Source organism: Hyaena hyaena, unplaced genomic scaffold (genome assembly GCF_003009895.1).
Source record: "Hyaena hyaena isolate Hyena2069 unplaced genomic scaffold, ASM300989v1 scaffold_358, whole genome shotgun sequence".
Taxonomy (NCBI): Eukaryota; Metazoa; Chordata; class Mammalia; order Carnivora; family Hyaenidae; genus Hyaena; species Hyaena hyaena.
The window spans coordinates 828,886-842,341 of NW_024080992.1; the positions used below are offsets into that span (position 1 = coordinate 828,886).

At 36.7% G+C, this 13,456-nt stretch overlaps 1 long non-coding RNA gene across 1 annotated transcript in view; it reads right to left on the reverse strand.

Annotated features, from left to right (window-relative positions):
* Positions 1 to 546: 546 nt before the first annotated feature.
* LOC120243860 overlaps positions 547 to 13,456 on the reverse strand; it is a 30,615-nt gene continuing 17,705 nt past the window's right edge. Inside the window, exons 5-6 of the long non-coding RNA XR_005531409.1 lie at positions 3,076 to 3,145; positions 547 to 820 (exon numbers count right to left, since the gene is read on the reverse strand). This is a non-coding gene — a long non-coding RNA (uncharacterized LOC120243860). The remainder of the gene's footprint in view (positions 821 to 3,075; positions 3,146 to 13,456) is intronic.

Here is a 13,456-nt window from a genome sequence, read left to right on the forward strand (position 1 = left end):
TTACTTTTTAACATTTTTTGTTGCCTTTACTTTTTTTTTTTTTAATGTTTTATTTATTTCTAGGAGAGAGAGAGACACACAGCATGAGCAGGGGAGGGTCAGAGAGAGAGGGAGTCACAGACTGAAACAGGCTCCAGGCTCCGAGCTGGTAGTCAGCACAGAGCCCGACGCGGGCTCGAACCCACAAACTGTGAGATCACGACCTAAGTGAAAGTCAGACGCTTAACCGACTAAGCCACCCAGGCGCCCCTTGTTGCCTTTACTTTTAAATGAATGATAGCAACAATTAACATATCACTTTATAAAATACATTGCTATGATTTTGAACCTGTTAAGGTATTGTTCTTTTTTTTTTCCTTTTCAATGTTTATTTCTTTTTTAGAGAGACAAAGAAGACAGACCACAAGTGGGAGAGGGGCAGGGAGAGAGGGAGACACAGAATCTGAAGTGGGCTCCAGGCTCTGAGCTGTCAGCACAGACGCTTAAAGGACTGAGCCACCCAGGCACCCCAGAATTGTTCTGTTTTAACAGGAAGGGAAGCTGAGGCTCAGAGAAGCTAAGTGTCTTGCTTAGAATCTCCAGCTCAGACTGGAAACTGGAGACTCTCCTTCTGAGCCGGTTCTTCTGCATTCAAATGCCTCTCCAGTTTCCAAAGTTCCCAATATCTCCATGCTGACAATGAAAGTTCTAGCTCTACTTAGAAAGTCAGGGATTTAGTGTAGGGCTGTCATTGCTATAAAACCATTTTTTGTCAGAATGTAGATGTGCTTCTTCTTGTAAAAAATGGTCATGTTGCTTATAGCTGATGTACACCTGAGATCTGGTCAGAATAGATGGACAAAGGGAGACAGCAATAAATGGAAACTTTGCCATTCAGAATTTATATCCATATATATACATATATATATGCATATCAGAGAACATAGATTAAGATCTACTATAATTACTTTTCAATTTTCCATTATTGATGAGACAATGAAATTATGTAAGCTATAAATGTCGGTGTTTAGGAAACATTCAGAGATTGAGAACATACACTTGACCAAATTGTGAAGAAATGGAAAAAAAAAAAAAGGAGATACCAGCCAAGAGGCCATAATATTCATTGTTGTCATCAAAATTAAAATGAAGCCTGTCAAAATAAAATTTAGAAAGAGTCTATATCTTTGGAAGAAAGAAAGCCTTATTGACAAGGTCTGATCATGCACTGGAAACTCTCTTCATATTCCCCAATAACTTGTATAGACCTGTTAAGAGGACTTAGGTTACTTTCTCCTTTGGAGCCAATGCAGCTAATCAGCAATGAAAAAGATTACATAAAAAAACAGACTCTCAGAAGTCCTAGCCACAGCTTTTGGCATGAAGCAGCAAAGAGACCATTGGGACACCCCTTGAGGTGATAGAGGCATGAACTCTCGAAAATCTTGTTTTGGTCTGTCTAGTACTATAAGTGCTCTGAAAATGCTATTGGGAAAGTAAAGAAATAATTAAACTCTCTCCATATTAAAAAAAATTAAAGAGATAACTGAGCTTAAAAATAATATTAGACAAACATTTATCAAAGTTTTTCAACAAAGAAAAACTTTTGCAATTGTGATTAAAGGAAAGTATTAGACTATTGCCAGCATTAGGGGGAAGATCTTGTGGGGAAGAAAGGAGTTTTGGGAAGGCGGGGTGAAATGAGGAGAATGAGCTAAGGATGGAGCAGTGGTTTGTGTTTTTTTTAATTGCTGATAATCTATCAAACCTAGATTGGAGAAAATCCCAACAATGAAAATGTTAATCCATTTACTTTAAACAAAGGCTTACTAGCAGATAGGTTAGACTTTATCATTATTTGGGAGTGATTGGATCTATTTGAAATTCAAAACTCCTCAAAGAATGCCCAGGTTAAACTGGAGCAAAAGAAGCATTTTTCATTTAGTTTTGGGAAGTAGGGAAACTTGTTTGTATAGATGCATATTGGGGCTTACTAAGATATAGGAAAATTCACTAAGATTAACTTACTATACTACATTTTATTAGTAAAATAAAGATTCTTAAATCAAAGATCTGGGGTGCCTGGGTGGTTCAGTCATTTGAGCATTGGACTCTTGATTTTGGCTGAGGTCATGATCCCAGGTTCGTGGGATCTAGTCCATTGTTAGCACGAAGCCTGCTTAAGATTCTCTCTCTTCCTCTGCCCCTCTCCCCTTCTTGCACTTTCTAAAATTAAAAATTTTTTTAATAAAATAAAAAATAAAATCAAAGACTTATTTGTATGCAATGGTTATTTTTAAAAATCTTTGCTCAGTTAATTTGTCATTACTTAGACATAAAAATGCTGAGTCTCTGTAACCTTAAATTCTAGCGCAAAAAAAAATGATTCTGTTCTGATTCTCTATCAACATACTTTGCTTACGCTAGCATATAATTCTCATAGTTTGATAAGGGAGCTTCTTTTGTATTTAAAGTATTTCTTTGAATGAAAACAATATGTAATGTTTGAGATCAATTTACATTCAAATCCTTTACCTTTAGATTTATGCTAAGAGCTCAATAATTTTTGAATAAATGAGTTTAAGAACAAGGTAAATTTTTTAGAAGGGCAGATTTAGTTGACTAAGATAGGTGAGACAGTATAAAGAGTGCCCCACTGGCAGCAGAGTAAGTCAGTGGAGCCCTCTTAGTTCAATAAGGCCCAGAGGGGTGGTAATAAAACTCAAAGGTTTTACAGTATTTTGTGGTTTACTAAATTTGCCTAGTTCATTACTTTATAACGTCTTCATAATTTCTACCTCCAAAATATGTCTTAAGAACGTCTACTTCTTGGGGCGTCTGGGTGGCTCAGTCAGTTGGGCATCCACTTTGGCTCAGGTCATGATCTCACAGCTTGTGAGTTCAAGCTTGTGAGTTCAAGCCCCGCCAGTCTCTGTGCTGACACCTTGGAGCCTGGAGTCTGCTTCAGATTCTGTGTCTCCCTCTCTCTGCTTCTCCCCTGCTCATGCTCTCTCTCTCTCTCTCTCTCAAAAATAAACTTTAAAAATATATATATTTATCACAATTTTGTAATGACTTTGTTTACTTCTAACTTACTTTGTGTTTTTGTCTTTTCCCTCTAGATCCAGGACCACAGAGACTATGCCCATCTTGTTCTGATGAATGCCTAGTACCAAACATAGAGCCTGGTGAATTTATGAGAATTCATAAACGAAGAAATGAACAATACCCCTATAATATGTATAGGCTTTTCAAAGAAGCCAAAATCACTTACTAATAATCACCTACCAGTGAAGTAGTGACTGAAATAAAAGTTAAGCCTTTATGACAGTTTGGCCACTCATTGAACAGCCACTAGCTCTTTCTTCCTCTTGCCACACACTCTGTTGAGAAAATTACTTAATAGGAGAAAAGCTGAGAATAGTCATGGAGCATGAAGAGCACACCTGATAAATTTGTTATATTCTATACATGAGCAATGAGCAGACCAAATATATCTGTAAAGTATGCAAATATCAGACTGGAGAAGGCCTTAAACTTTAGGGTACAAAGTCTAAATTTTATTTTGGAAATAATGAGCAGCCTGTGAAGGGTTCAGAATAGAGAAAGAATACTTACAAAACAGAACTTTTGAATATGCAAAATGTGTGAAGTTAGTGTATCAAAGGTATATATGGAAGAATACCCTCTAAGGGACATGCTGCTATTTGATTACGTGTTTGGTCAAATCACATCCTTCCTGTACACAGTGTCAAGATGATGAAATGAAAAGAGTCCAGAACCAGAGGAGACTGATCCCTGCTCAAGTCCCATCCCTAACTACCTACCAAAGGTTGTCGTATATCTTCTCTGAGTCTTTCTAACCACTCAGATGAATGGCTTATTTTAAATAACCTCTAAGCTTCTAATTCTAGCACCGAGGGAAGTACCCAGTAAGCATTAAACACATACTTACCTGTTAAGTGAATTAATGAATAAATGGAATCTATAACTACATTTTTCACATTTCAATATTTATAGTTCCTTATAGAAACGTTGACAGTTTAGAAGAGTATGAAGCAGGAAACAGAAAGCACACATATATCTCTCTGCTCCTTTTCTGCTTTCTCTCAAAATAAACTAATAAAAAAATAAAAAATAATACACTATAAAATTAGGTGTGCCCCTGTATCATCCTTTTTAAAAACCATCTTAGTACAATAATTTTCTCATATTACTAAAAATTCTTCAGAAGCATGGTTTCTAATATCAGCAAAATAGACAGGGATATACTTTTTTTTAATGTTTTCTTATTTTTTAGAGAGAGAGAGCAGGCAAGCATGAGCAGGGGACGGGCAGAGAGAGGGAGAGACAGAATCTGAAGCAGGCTCCAGGCTCTCAGCTGTCAGCACAGAGCCCAACGTGGGCCCTGAACTCCCGTCTGTTGCTTAACTGACTGAGCCACCGAGGTGCCCCTGAATACTCTCTTTTTAAATGAACCTGTACCTGGGGCACCTGAGTGGCTCTGTTGGTTCAGTGTCTGACTCTTGGTTTTGGCTGAGGTCATGCTCTCACAGTTGGTGGGATCAAGCCCCACATCTACCTCTGTGCTAACAGCGTGGAGCCTGCTTGGGATTCTCTCTCTCCCTCTCTCTGTGTCCCTCTTGGCTGGTTCGTTCTCTCTCTTTCTCTTTCTCTCTCTCTCAAAATAAATAATTTTTTTTTTTTTTTAAAAAAAGAAGAATCAGTACCTGGCCTCATGCCCATCAGTCATCTGCAGTGACCTGTTGAGCATACACTGTGTGTTGTACATGAATACTACTATCAAACTCAGGGCTTTCCCCCAGTTTTATTTTCCTAGAGTTTAGTACTCATCTTTTCACCCTGGGAAGACATCCTGGACTTTTACAATGTCAGCAGAATTATGTATTTCCTCCTCTGTATTCCCATTTCACTGTGTTTATCATTCTGTTACTGTAACTTTTATATCAGAATTAGTTATCTATTTCCTTCTGTTAATTATGGGCTCCCAGAGGGCAGAGACTATTGTTCACCCTTGTGTCCTTAGGGCCTAGCAAAGGTCCTGGAACTAAAGTGGGTTTGGTTTGCTTTAAATCTCAATTTCAACGAATCCTGTAGTATAAGTAGCCATCTGTCAGAAATGTTCACCTTTTAGGATTTACCATCATTTCAGCTCACCATATCTAAAACTATTAAAACTCATATCTTCTCCTACAAGAAAACAAAGTAAAACAAAAATGCCCCTACTCCTTCTGTAAGACTATTTCTCCTTGTTATTGGTACCTTATTACCTTGGTCAAGCTTTAAACCTTAAAATTATTTTGACTACATTTGGTCACTTCTTGTTTTCAGTAACAACTTATTCTTTCGACAAATATATGCAGAGTGCTGCTTTATGCCATGCCTTGTTCTGGGTGCTGGGTCTATAACAGCAAACAGGACACACATGATTTCTTACCTTTTGGAGCTTACATTCTAATGGAAGGAGACAGTTAATAAAGAAGCCAAGGAGAAAAATATCAGATAATGGTAAGTGCCTCATGGAAAATTAGAACAAAATCGTAAGTAGAGAGTAACTACTTTAGGTTGATCATCAGGAAAGGCCTCCCTATAGCGTATTTCTCCTGTCTCTCCCCTTTCTTTCTAGTCCTAGCAGCAGGTCCTCCTCACTTCATGCCTACATCAGCATAGTAGCTTCATGGATAGGCTGCCTGGCTCCAGAATTAACTCTATACCTGACCACTAAATGGATCTTCTATTTGATTGTTGTGGGAAAGACAGGATAAGATTCATGGAAAATTGTAATTTTCTCCTTTTTTAAGCACACAGATAACAACCTAAATTACAGAACTCAGATCCAATTTTTCCTCACCAAACAATAAACTTAATTACTCATTAAGTTAATAAGGGATTATAATTGGAGAGACCTCTTTGGATTTCGCTCAGAGATCTATCTGATTAGTATTTAGGAAGAAGGGATTCAGAATTATACCCTGGAGGGAGCAAGGATTAAGTCCTTTTTCTTTAACTTATTGAGGCCAGACAGAAAAGGACATTCACAGAGCTCCAACTAGGTGCTATGAACTGTACTGTTTTATTATCCTTCTATTACTTAAACCTCAAGATAACTCTCCAAAATAAATATAATTAGTTAACTTGCTTCAAATCTCCACAATTTGTAAGTGGTAGATAGTACAGTGACTAGCACTCAAGTTTGGGTAGAAACCTTAACTTTACAAATTGTTTGGTTATAAATGATATCCTGAGAGACATAAATAAGAGCCACAAATCAACTGAAAGAGAGTGGTACCTAGAACAATTATTTATAGAATAAATTAGTAAAGAGATGAGAATAAGCAGAAAATTTATACCCAAAGTAGTCACTTAGGGAAATAGGCAGGGTATGGAATTAACCACAGTTAAATATACATATCTATTCATTAATTTAACAAATAGTCAGATGCTGTGTTCAGCACTAGGGACATTGTTCCTGTTTCCTCAAACCTTATGAGCCAGTGGGGCAGTAGATATTAACATATACATGCTTTAAAAGAAAAGCACAGGCTACATTGAGAGTTGAAGACCGGAACTATTCTGAAGAGTCCTTAGCAATTGACATTTAGGTTGGAATCTGAAAGGTAAATAGGAGTTTGTGAGTCAAGTAAGTAGGTACCGAGGTTGAAGACGGAGTGAGCATTACATTTGATATTACACCATTACATCTTAAGGCAGAAAGCAGCATAGTATTTGAAAACTGGAAGGGAATCACTTTGGGTGGAACATGGAAAAGAGAGCGGAGGTAGTAAGGGAGAACTTTATCCTAAGAAAAATGAGTAGACATTAAAGGCTTTTAAACCAGAGAAGGAAACACCAGATTTGTATTTTAAAGAGATCACTATGTCTGCTTGGTGAAATATAGGAGGGAAATCAGTTTGAATGCAGAAAGACTACTAGGCGTGGGGTGGGGGAGGTTGTGGGTGGGTCAGTGGTTGTGTCATTAAAATAGCACAGGTGAGACTTGGTAATATATCTCATTGGTTAGAGAGAACTGGGATGGATTCAAGAAGTATTTAGGAGATAGAATAGATAGGACTTGGTGACAGATTGTATTAGCATGAGATAGGAAGGCTTCTGGAATGACTGGCCATATTTTCAAAATAAGTAAGAAGGTGGTGTTAATTAGTGGCACTGGGACCCCAGATGGAAGAAGAGTGTGGGGAGTGAACACCATCAAGAACTAAGCAGCTGAAGAATGAGGTTTGGGATGGGCTGTATAAGCCCATTGTGATAAAGAAAGTTTTGAAACTCATTGGCTGAGAATAGTAATCTCTAATTTCTTTTTCAGAGAGGGGGCCCTGGTGCTCTGGGATATGGGACCCTGCCCTCCCAGGGAGACTGGGGTAGGAGCCAGATTACGCCTAGTTACAGGTCCTTGGTCTAAACGTTTTTTGATTTTTCATGCCTATTAGTAAAAATAAATTTTTAGTAAGTAGTCCCATAAATTATAAATCATCAAATATTGGTAAGCTCTACATTGATTTATTGTATAGATAAATAAGTAGAAATAAAAATGGCATCAATTTCTTCATATACCCCAATAAATCATGATACTGTGGAAATTATGATGCATGAAACTTGCTCTAGAGTATTTTGAAAAACAAGGTATTATTATTTCACACATACAACTACTGGAAGAACAACGCCACCCTAAATCTTTTAATTTAAATACAATTATAGGGGTGCCTGGGTGGCCCAGTCAGTTAAGCGTCCAACTCTTCATTTTGGCTCAGGTCATGATCTCACCCTCTGTGAGTTCAAGCCTCGCTTCAGGCTCTTGCTCTGACAGTGTGGAGCCTGCTTGGGATCTCCCTCCCTTTTCTCTCTGCCCCTCCTCTGATCACACACACACACACACACACACACACACACACGCACACACTCTAAATAAATAAATAAACTTAAAAAAATTAACAAACTAGATAGATAACAAAAGGAGGACCTATCAAATACTGGGGTGCCTTGATAGCCTACAACTCTTGATTTCAGCTCAGGTGAGGCTCTTCACTGATTGTGAAAGCTGCTTAAGATGCTCTTTCTTTCCCTCTGCCTCTCTTCCCTGCTTACACTCAGTCTCTGAGAACAAACAGAGAGGGGCACATGGGTGGCTCAGTCGGATGGGTGTCTGACTTCGGCTCGGGTCATGATCTCATGTCTTGTGAATTCAAGCCCCGCGTCTGGCTCTGTGCTGACAGTTTGGAGCCTGGAGCCTGCTTGGGATTCTGTGTTTCCGTCTCTCTCTGACCCTCCCCCACTCACACCCTGTTTTTCTCTCTCAGAAATAAACATTAAAAAATATTTAAAAAAAAAAAAAACAGAGAAACAAACAAAAAACCACCAAAAAACTCCATCAAATACCCTACCCAAACTGAGAGGCTACCATCCGGGAGCCCAAGTAGCAACTCCAGAAAAGTAACCAATCAGACAGGCTGCTCCCAGCAGACACACAACAAACCTCAAATTCATAGACTATTAAAGTATATGTTTCTCTATCAGCTGGCACTGTTTTAGCTGCAAGAAGCAGAGATACAAATTTTAACCTGTTTGAGAAAAAAGGAGAATTGATTAGGAAGATTCTGGAGTGTTTTATGGGACCTAAAGAGAGTAATATGGTGAATCAAACCCAGGAACTTGAATCACATCAGTCCCTACAGTCTCAAGTCTCTATTCCTTTACACTTCTACTTCCTTCCTTTTATATTAATTACTTTAATTTTCATAACCTACGAAGTAGATATAACTAATATTTTCATTTTATGGATGAGGATGATGACCGTGAGTAAGATGTTCAAGGTCATGAATTTAAGGGCACAGCCAGGATTCAAATCCTACCCATCGATTGCCAGGGCCCATTAACTTTTTATTATGGAATATTCTAAAGATACACAAAAGTGGAAAAACTAGTACAATTAATCCCACACATGGACTAATCCAGCTATGACAATCTAGGAACACACACACACACACACACACACACACACACTGGCTATAACAGTCATCAACTTATACTCACTTTGGTTTCATGTATACCCCTATCAATTACTTCCCATTGCCACTGGATTATTTTGAAGGAAATCCCTTAATTTCATTTCATCCATAACTATTTCAGTGCATATATCTGAAGGAGAAATTTTAACATAAATGGCAACACTAATATTAGATATAACAATTAACAACACTTTCTTGATATCATCAAATATTCAGTCCTTGTTAAAATTTCTAGTTGTTTCATAACTTTTTTTCTACAGGTGGTTAATTTGTTTTGGGATCCAAATGGTATCCAAACATTACACATGATTGCCATATCTCTTAAGCCTCTTTCTCTCTTTATAAGGGCCTATACTTTTTTAGGTTAGATAAGATCTAGATAATTATATCTGAAGTAGAAATTGACAGATGGCATAAGACATAGAGAATTAAAGTAAAATGAGAATTCAGAAATAACTTTTGGTGACAGTGACCAAGAATAATATTCTCATTCTAAAAAAAAAAAAAAAAATACAAGGGTACCTAGGTGGCTCAGTTGGTTGAGCAACCAATTCTCGATTTCAGCTCAGGTCATTATTTTGAGGGTTTGTGAGACTGAGCCCTGTGTTGGGCTCCAAACTGAGTGGGGAGTCTGCTTAAGATTCTCTCTCTCTCCCTCTCTCTCTCTCATCCTCTGCCTCTCTCCCCGACCCCGCTCATGCTCTCTCTCTCTCATAAAAAATAAAATACAGAGGAATAGTACACGACATGACACCTATTAACATCCCTTGCAAAAGACAAAGAATTCTTATACTTTAGTTTTCTTTATGAGAAAGAAAGCATGAGTGTGAGGGGCAGAGAGAGAGAGAAAATCTTAAGCAGGCTGATATGTTGGTAGTCAGCAATGATAACTGTCCACAGCAGCACTGCCCAAGATAAACATAATATGAGCCACAAATGTAATTTTAAATGTTATAGTTCCCCTATTTTTTAAAAAAGTGAAAACAATTTTAATAATATATTTTATTTAACTCAATATGTCCAAAATACTATCATTTTGACACTTACTAAAAATATAATGACATTTTATATTCTTATTTTCATACTAATTTTTTCAAAGTCTGGTGTAATTTCTTCCACTCATAGTTGGTCGCTGTTACACTCGGCTTGCCCTGGCCAATGAGAGCTGACTGTGAGCATCTCATCCCAACTCTACATTCAGGACATTCCACTGGTAGCTCCAAATTGGCTATGGTGGTAGTATTTACACCACAGAAAACATCACAACGCAGGGTATTTTCCACCTCAGAGAACCAGTTATTAAACATATACCAGTATACCACTGGTTATAACACATCCCATTTTGGACCAGCCCCATTTCAAGTGCTCAATGACTGAGTATGGCTAGTAGATATTGTATCACATGGCTCATTATGGCGCATGCAGTTGAGTGTAATCTATTCTATCATTCCTTCTCTGCTGATTAGCTTGAATAGTCCTACAGAGAAAAATTTTCTTTATTAACTATTTAGCTATCCTAATGTGTAGTAAATTCAAGGAAGGCAACATACAGCCTCAATTATTCTCCTTTTTTAACTAGTATTCAAAATAATGAGTTGACTCCATGGCAAAAGGTAACCAATTAGTAATTTTTGGTGGCATTATGAGCTCACAGATTCTAATGTATTTGATTGTTTCAATCCATTGCATTTACTATTTTTATTGATGCTCATATTGTCCCATCTTTGGCCATTGGATGTTTCTTTAAGTTCAGAGCCCACATTTAGACTGCTAAGCTACCACTAACACCTGCCAGACTTTATGTCTTGTAATTTCCACCATTAGAAAGTAATTGACCTTATTTTCTAGAACAAAAGTTCCAAAAGCTTGGGATTCATTGGCCTAGCTTGTTTCAAGGGTCCACCACTATGTCCAGCAATGTCATGGGAACTTGCCTCCCCCACACCTCCTTAGGAATCAAGGGTGGGGCTATCCTAGAACAATCGCTTGGTAGACAAAACAATAGATGTCCACTATTACATATTTAAAAGATTACTCAGAAAATTTTAAAGCACATCATCCTCTATATGTCACTGATTGGTTGCTTTGTTAATTCATTCAACACATATCTATTAAGAATCTTTGAGAGTCATGGAACTATTATTCTGACTGTAAAAGTTAGTTTAAAAAAAAACCTATGTGAAATTATTATTTTGTTTTATTTTTATAGTTTTTTCTTTTCATCTGTTGTTGTTATATATTTTTTAAATTTTCCCTATGTGAAATTCTTGAATCCATAAAGAATTTTGACTCCAAACTGAAAGAGAATGAGGGTTAAAAACACTGATATCCTTTAGAAAGCAGGCACAGGCTCTTTAGAAAGTGGCACCAAAGGCATAATTGTACATATTTAAGAAGACAGAGAGCATCTTTTTGTCTCAAGAAAGTTCAAGAAAGAGCCACATTTTACTAAGATTGTCCCTGAGATATGAAAACTAAATTTTACATGAAATGATCTCATTTTAAATTTATCTATGGTAAAAATTAAATGGAACAACAAAGAGTTCTAACAGAGCAAGTGCGGCTCCTGCAACTTCTTAGTATGACCTCACTGAAATCTCTGAGAGCAGTAACATTCACCCGACATCACCCATGATATTTTAGTCATGGTCATATGCTTGCATTTTCAGTGAGCAAAATATGAAGAACGTATTTTCTAGGAAAAATAGAATGCGCAATAACCAAAACATTCAAAGAAGGAATTGTTAAAATTCAAAAGGTACTCCAAATTCAGCAAAGAAGTATTTTCAGGATTTTCTTTTTAAAAACAAAAATATGAGTAAACATTTCAAAACTGAAATCTAACTGACCTTAAAACTGTAGTTGTCTTAAAAAAAAAAAAAAGAAAAATTGTAGTTGTCTTGTAATATTTAAGGGTTTTCAATAAACTTGTTGTACAAGTATATTTGTAGACAATTTAACAAACACACACAACCATAAAACATGCTAGCAGGGAAAATAATTAACCTGAGAGAATAAATGGAGAAAGTTACGAATCAAAAGAAGGCCTAGATTCTGAGATCTCTCCAAGTAGTAAATTGTTATCCTGTTCATTTTATTTAGAATCCTACAATTCTAGGGTGGTGGCTGGGGGCCAGGAGGTGTAGGAGATAATTTAGGTAAAATAAAAATATTATGGATTATAGTTAAATTTTTTCATTCAAAATGGAAATAACATTGAGAGAAAAAATATATACTTTTAGAACTCAAATGATGTATTTTATTGAAAACCGGCAATAAAGGAAAGAATAAGGTATAACTAGCCATTCTTTTTATTTCTGTAATATTGATGACTCTAATTGTCCTGTGCTTTGAGTAACAGCCATGCATTTTTGCAGATTTTCCTTCTAAGAGGTGAATGTTCTTCCCCAGGAAAATTTTTTTTTTGGTCTAATATATAGACTTTCATTTAGAAGTGTGTTATTTAACAATTCTGACTAGTTAGCAACATTTAAATATACTACTTAGTCATTTATGATAATTTAGCACTAAAGATAATCATTCATATTTGCTATATTCATTTGAATTACAGACTTCAGTGATTTTTAGGGGACTTAAAAGTATAAAGGAGAGTTACTGTCCTTGCTTAGTCACTCTATTTTATGTTAACTGTATCAATATAATCCATTGCAAATTCAAGTTGATGATATTGCTTCTAATTGTATTCTATTGCATACACTATTAATAACACACTCATTTTTTCAATCATCATCTACAGAAAAACTAAGACTATGTTAGTGTGTCATGGATACAAAAGTAAATATGACACAATATTCCTTTAGACAGTTCATGGTGGTGGTGCAGACAAATCCACGCCTAGGCATATTAATATAATGTGGTAAGGGCAATGATAGGAGGGATCCTGGGTATTACAAAGGCATAAAGAGGTGCGTGTGTGTGTGTGTGTGTGTGTGTGTGTAGGTCAGTAGGTAGACAGAAAAGACTTTCTAGTAAGAGATGATAATTGAGGTAGGTTTTATTAAAGAATAATTAGTAATTAATTAAATGATGAGAAAGAGGGTAGAAAGAAGAATGGTGTTCCAGATAGAAATAGCACCACTGCTAGAGACCAAAGTGTGAAAGATAAGAAGTGGAGGGAAATGATAAGAGATTAAAATAGAAAGCCAGATGGAGGCCAGATCATAGAATTACTGAATTCCATATTAAGGAGCTTGAACTTTATCTCACAAACAATGATGATTTACTGAAATGTTTACATAGGAAAACAAAATAGTAAGATATAGACAGGGCCAGACCAGAGACTAGAAGTCTAGTTAAGAGGATGTCATAGTATTCAGAAGGAGAGATGATGAGAGCCTTCACTAGGACAGTGATAGCAGCATTGGGGGTAGGAAAAGGATTCAAGAACTATTTAGGAGGTGGGGCGCCTGGGT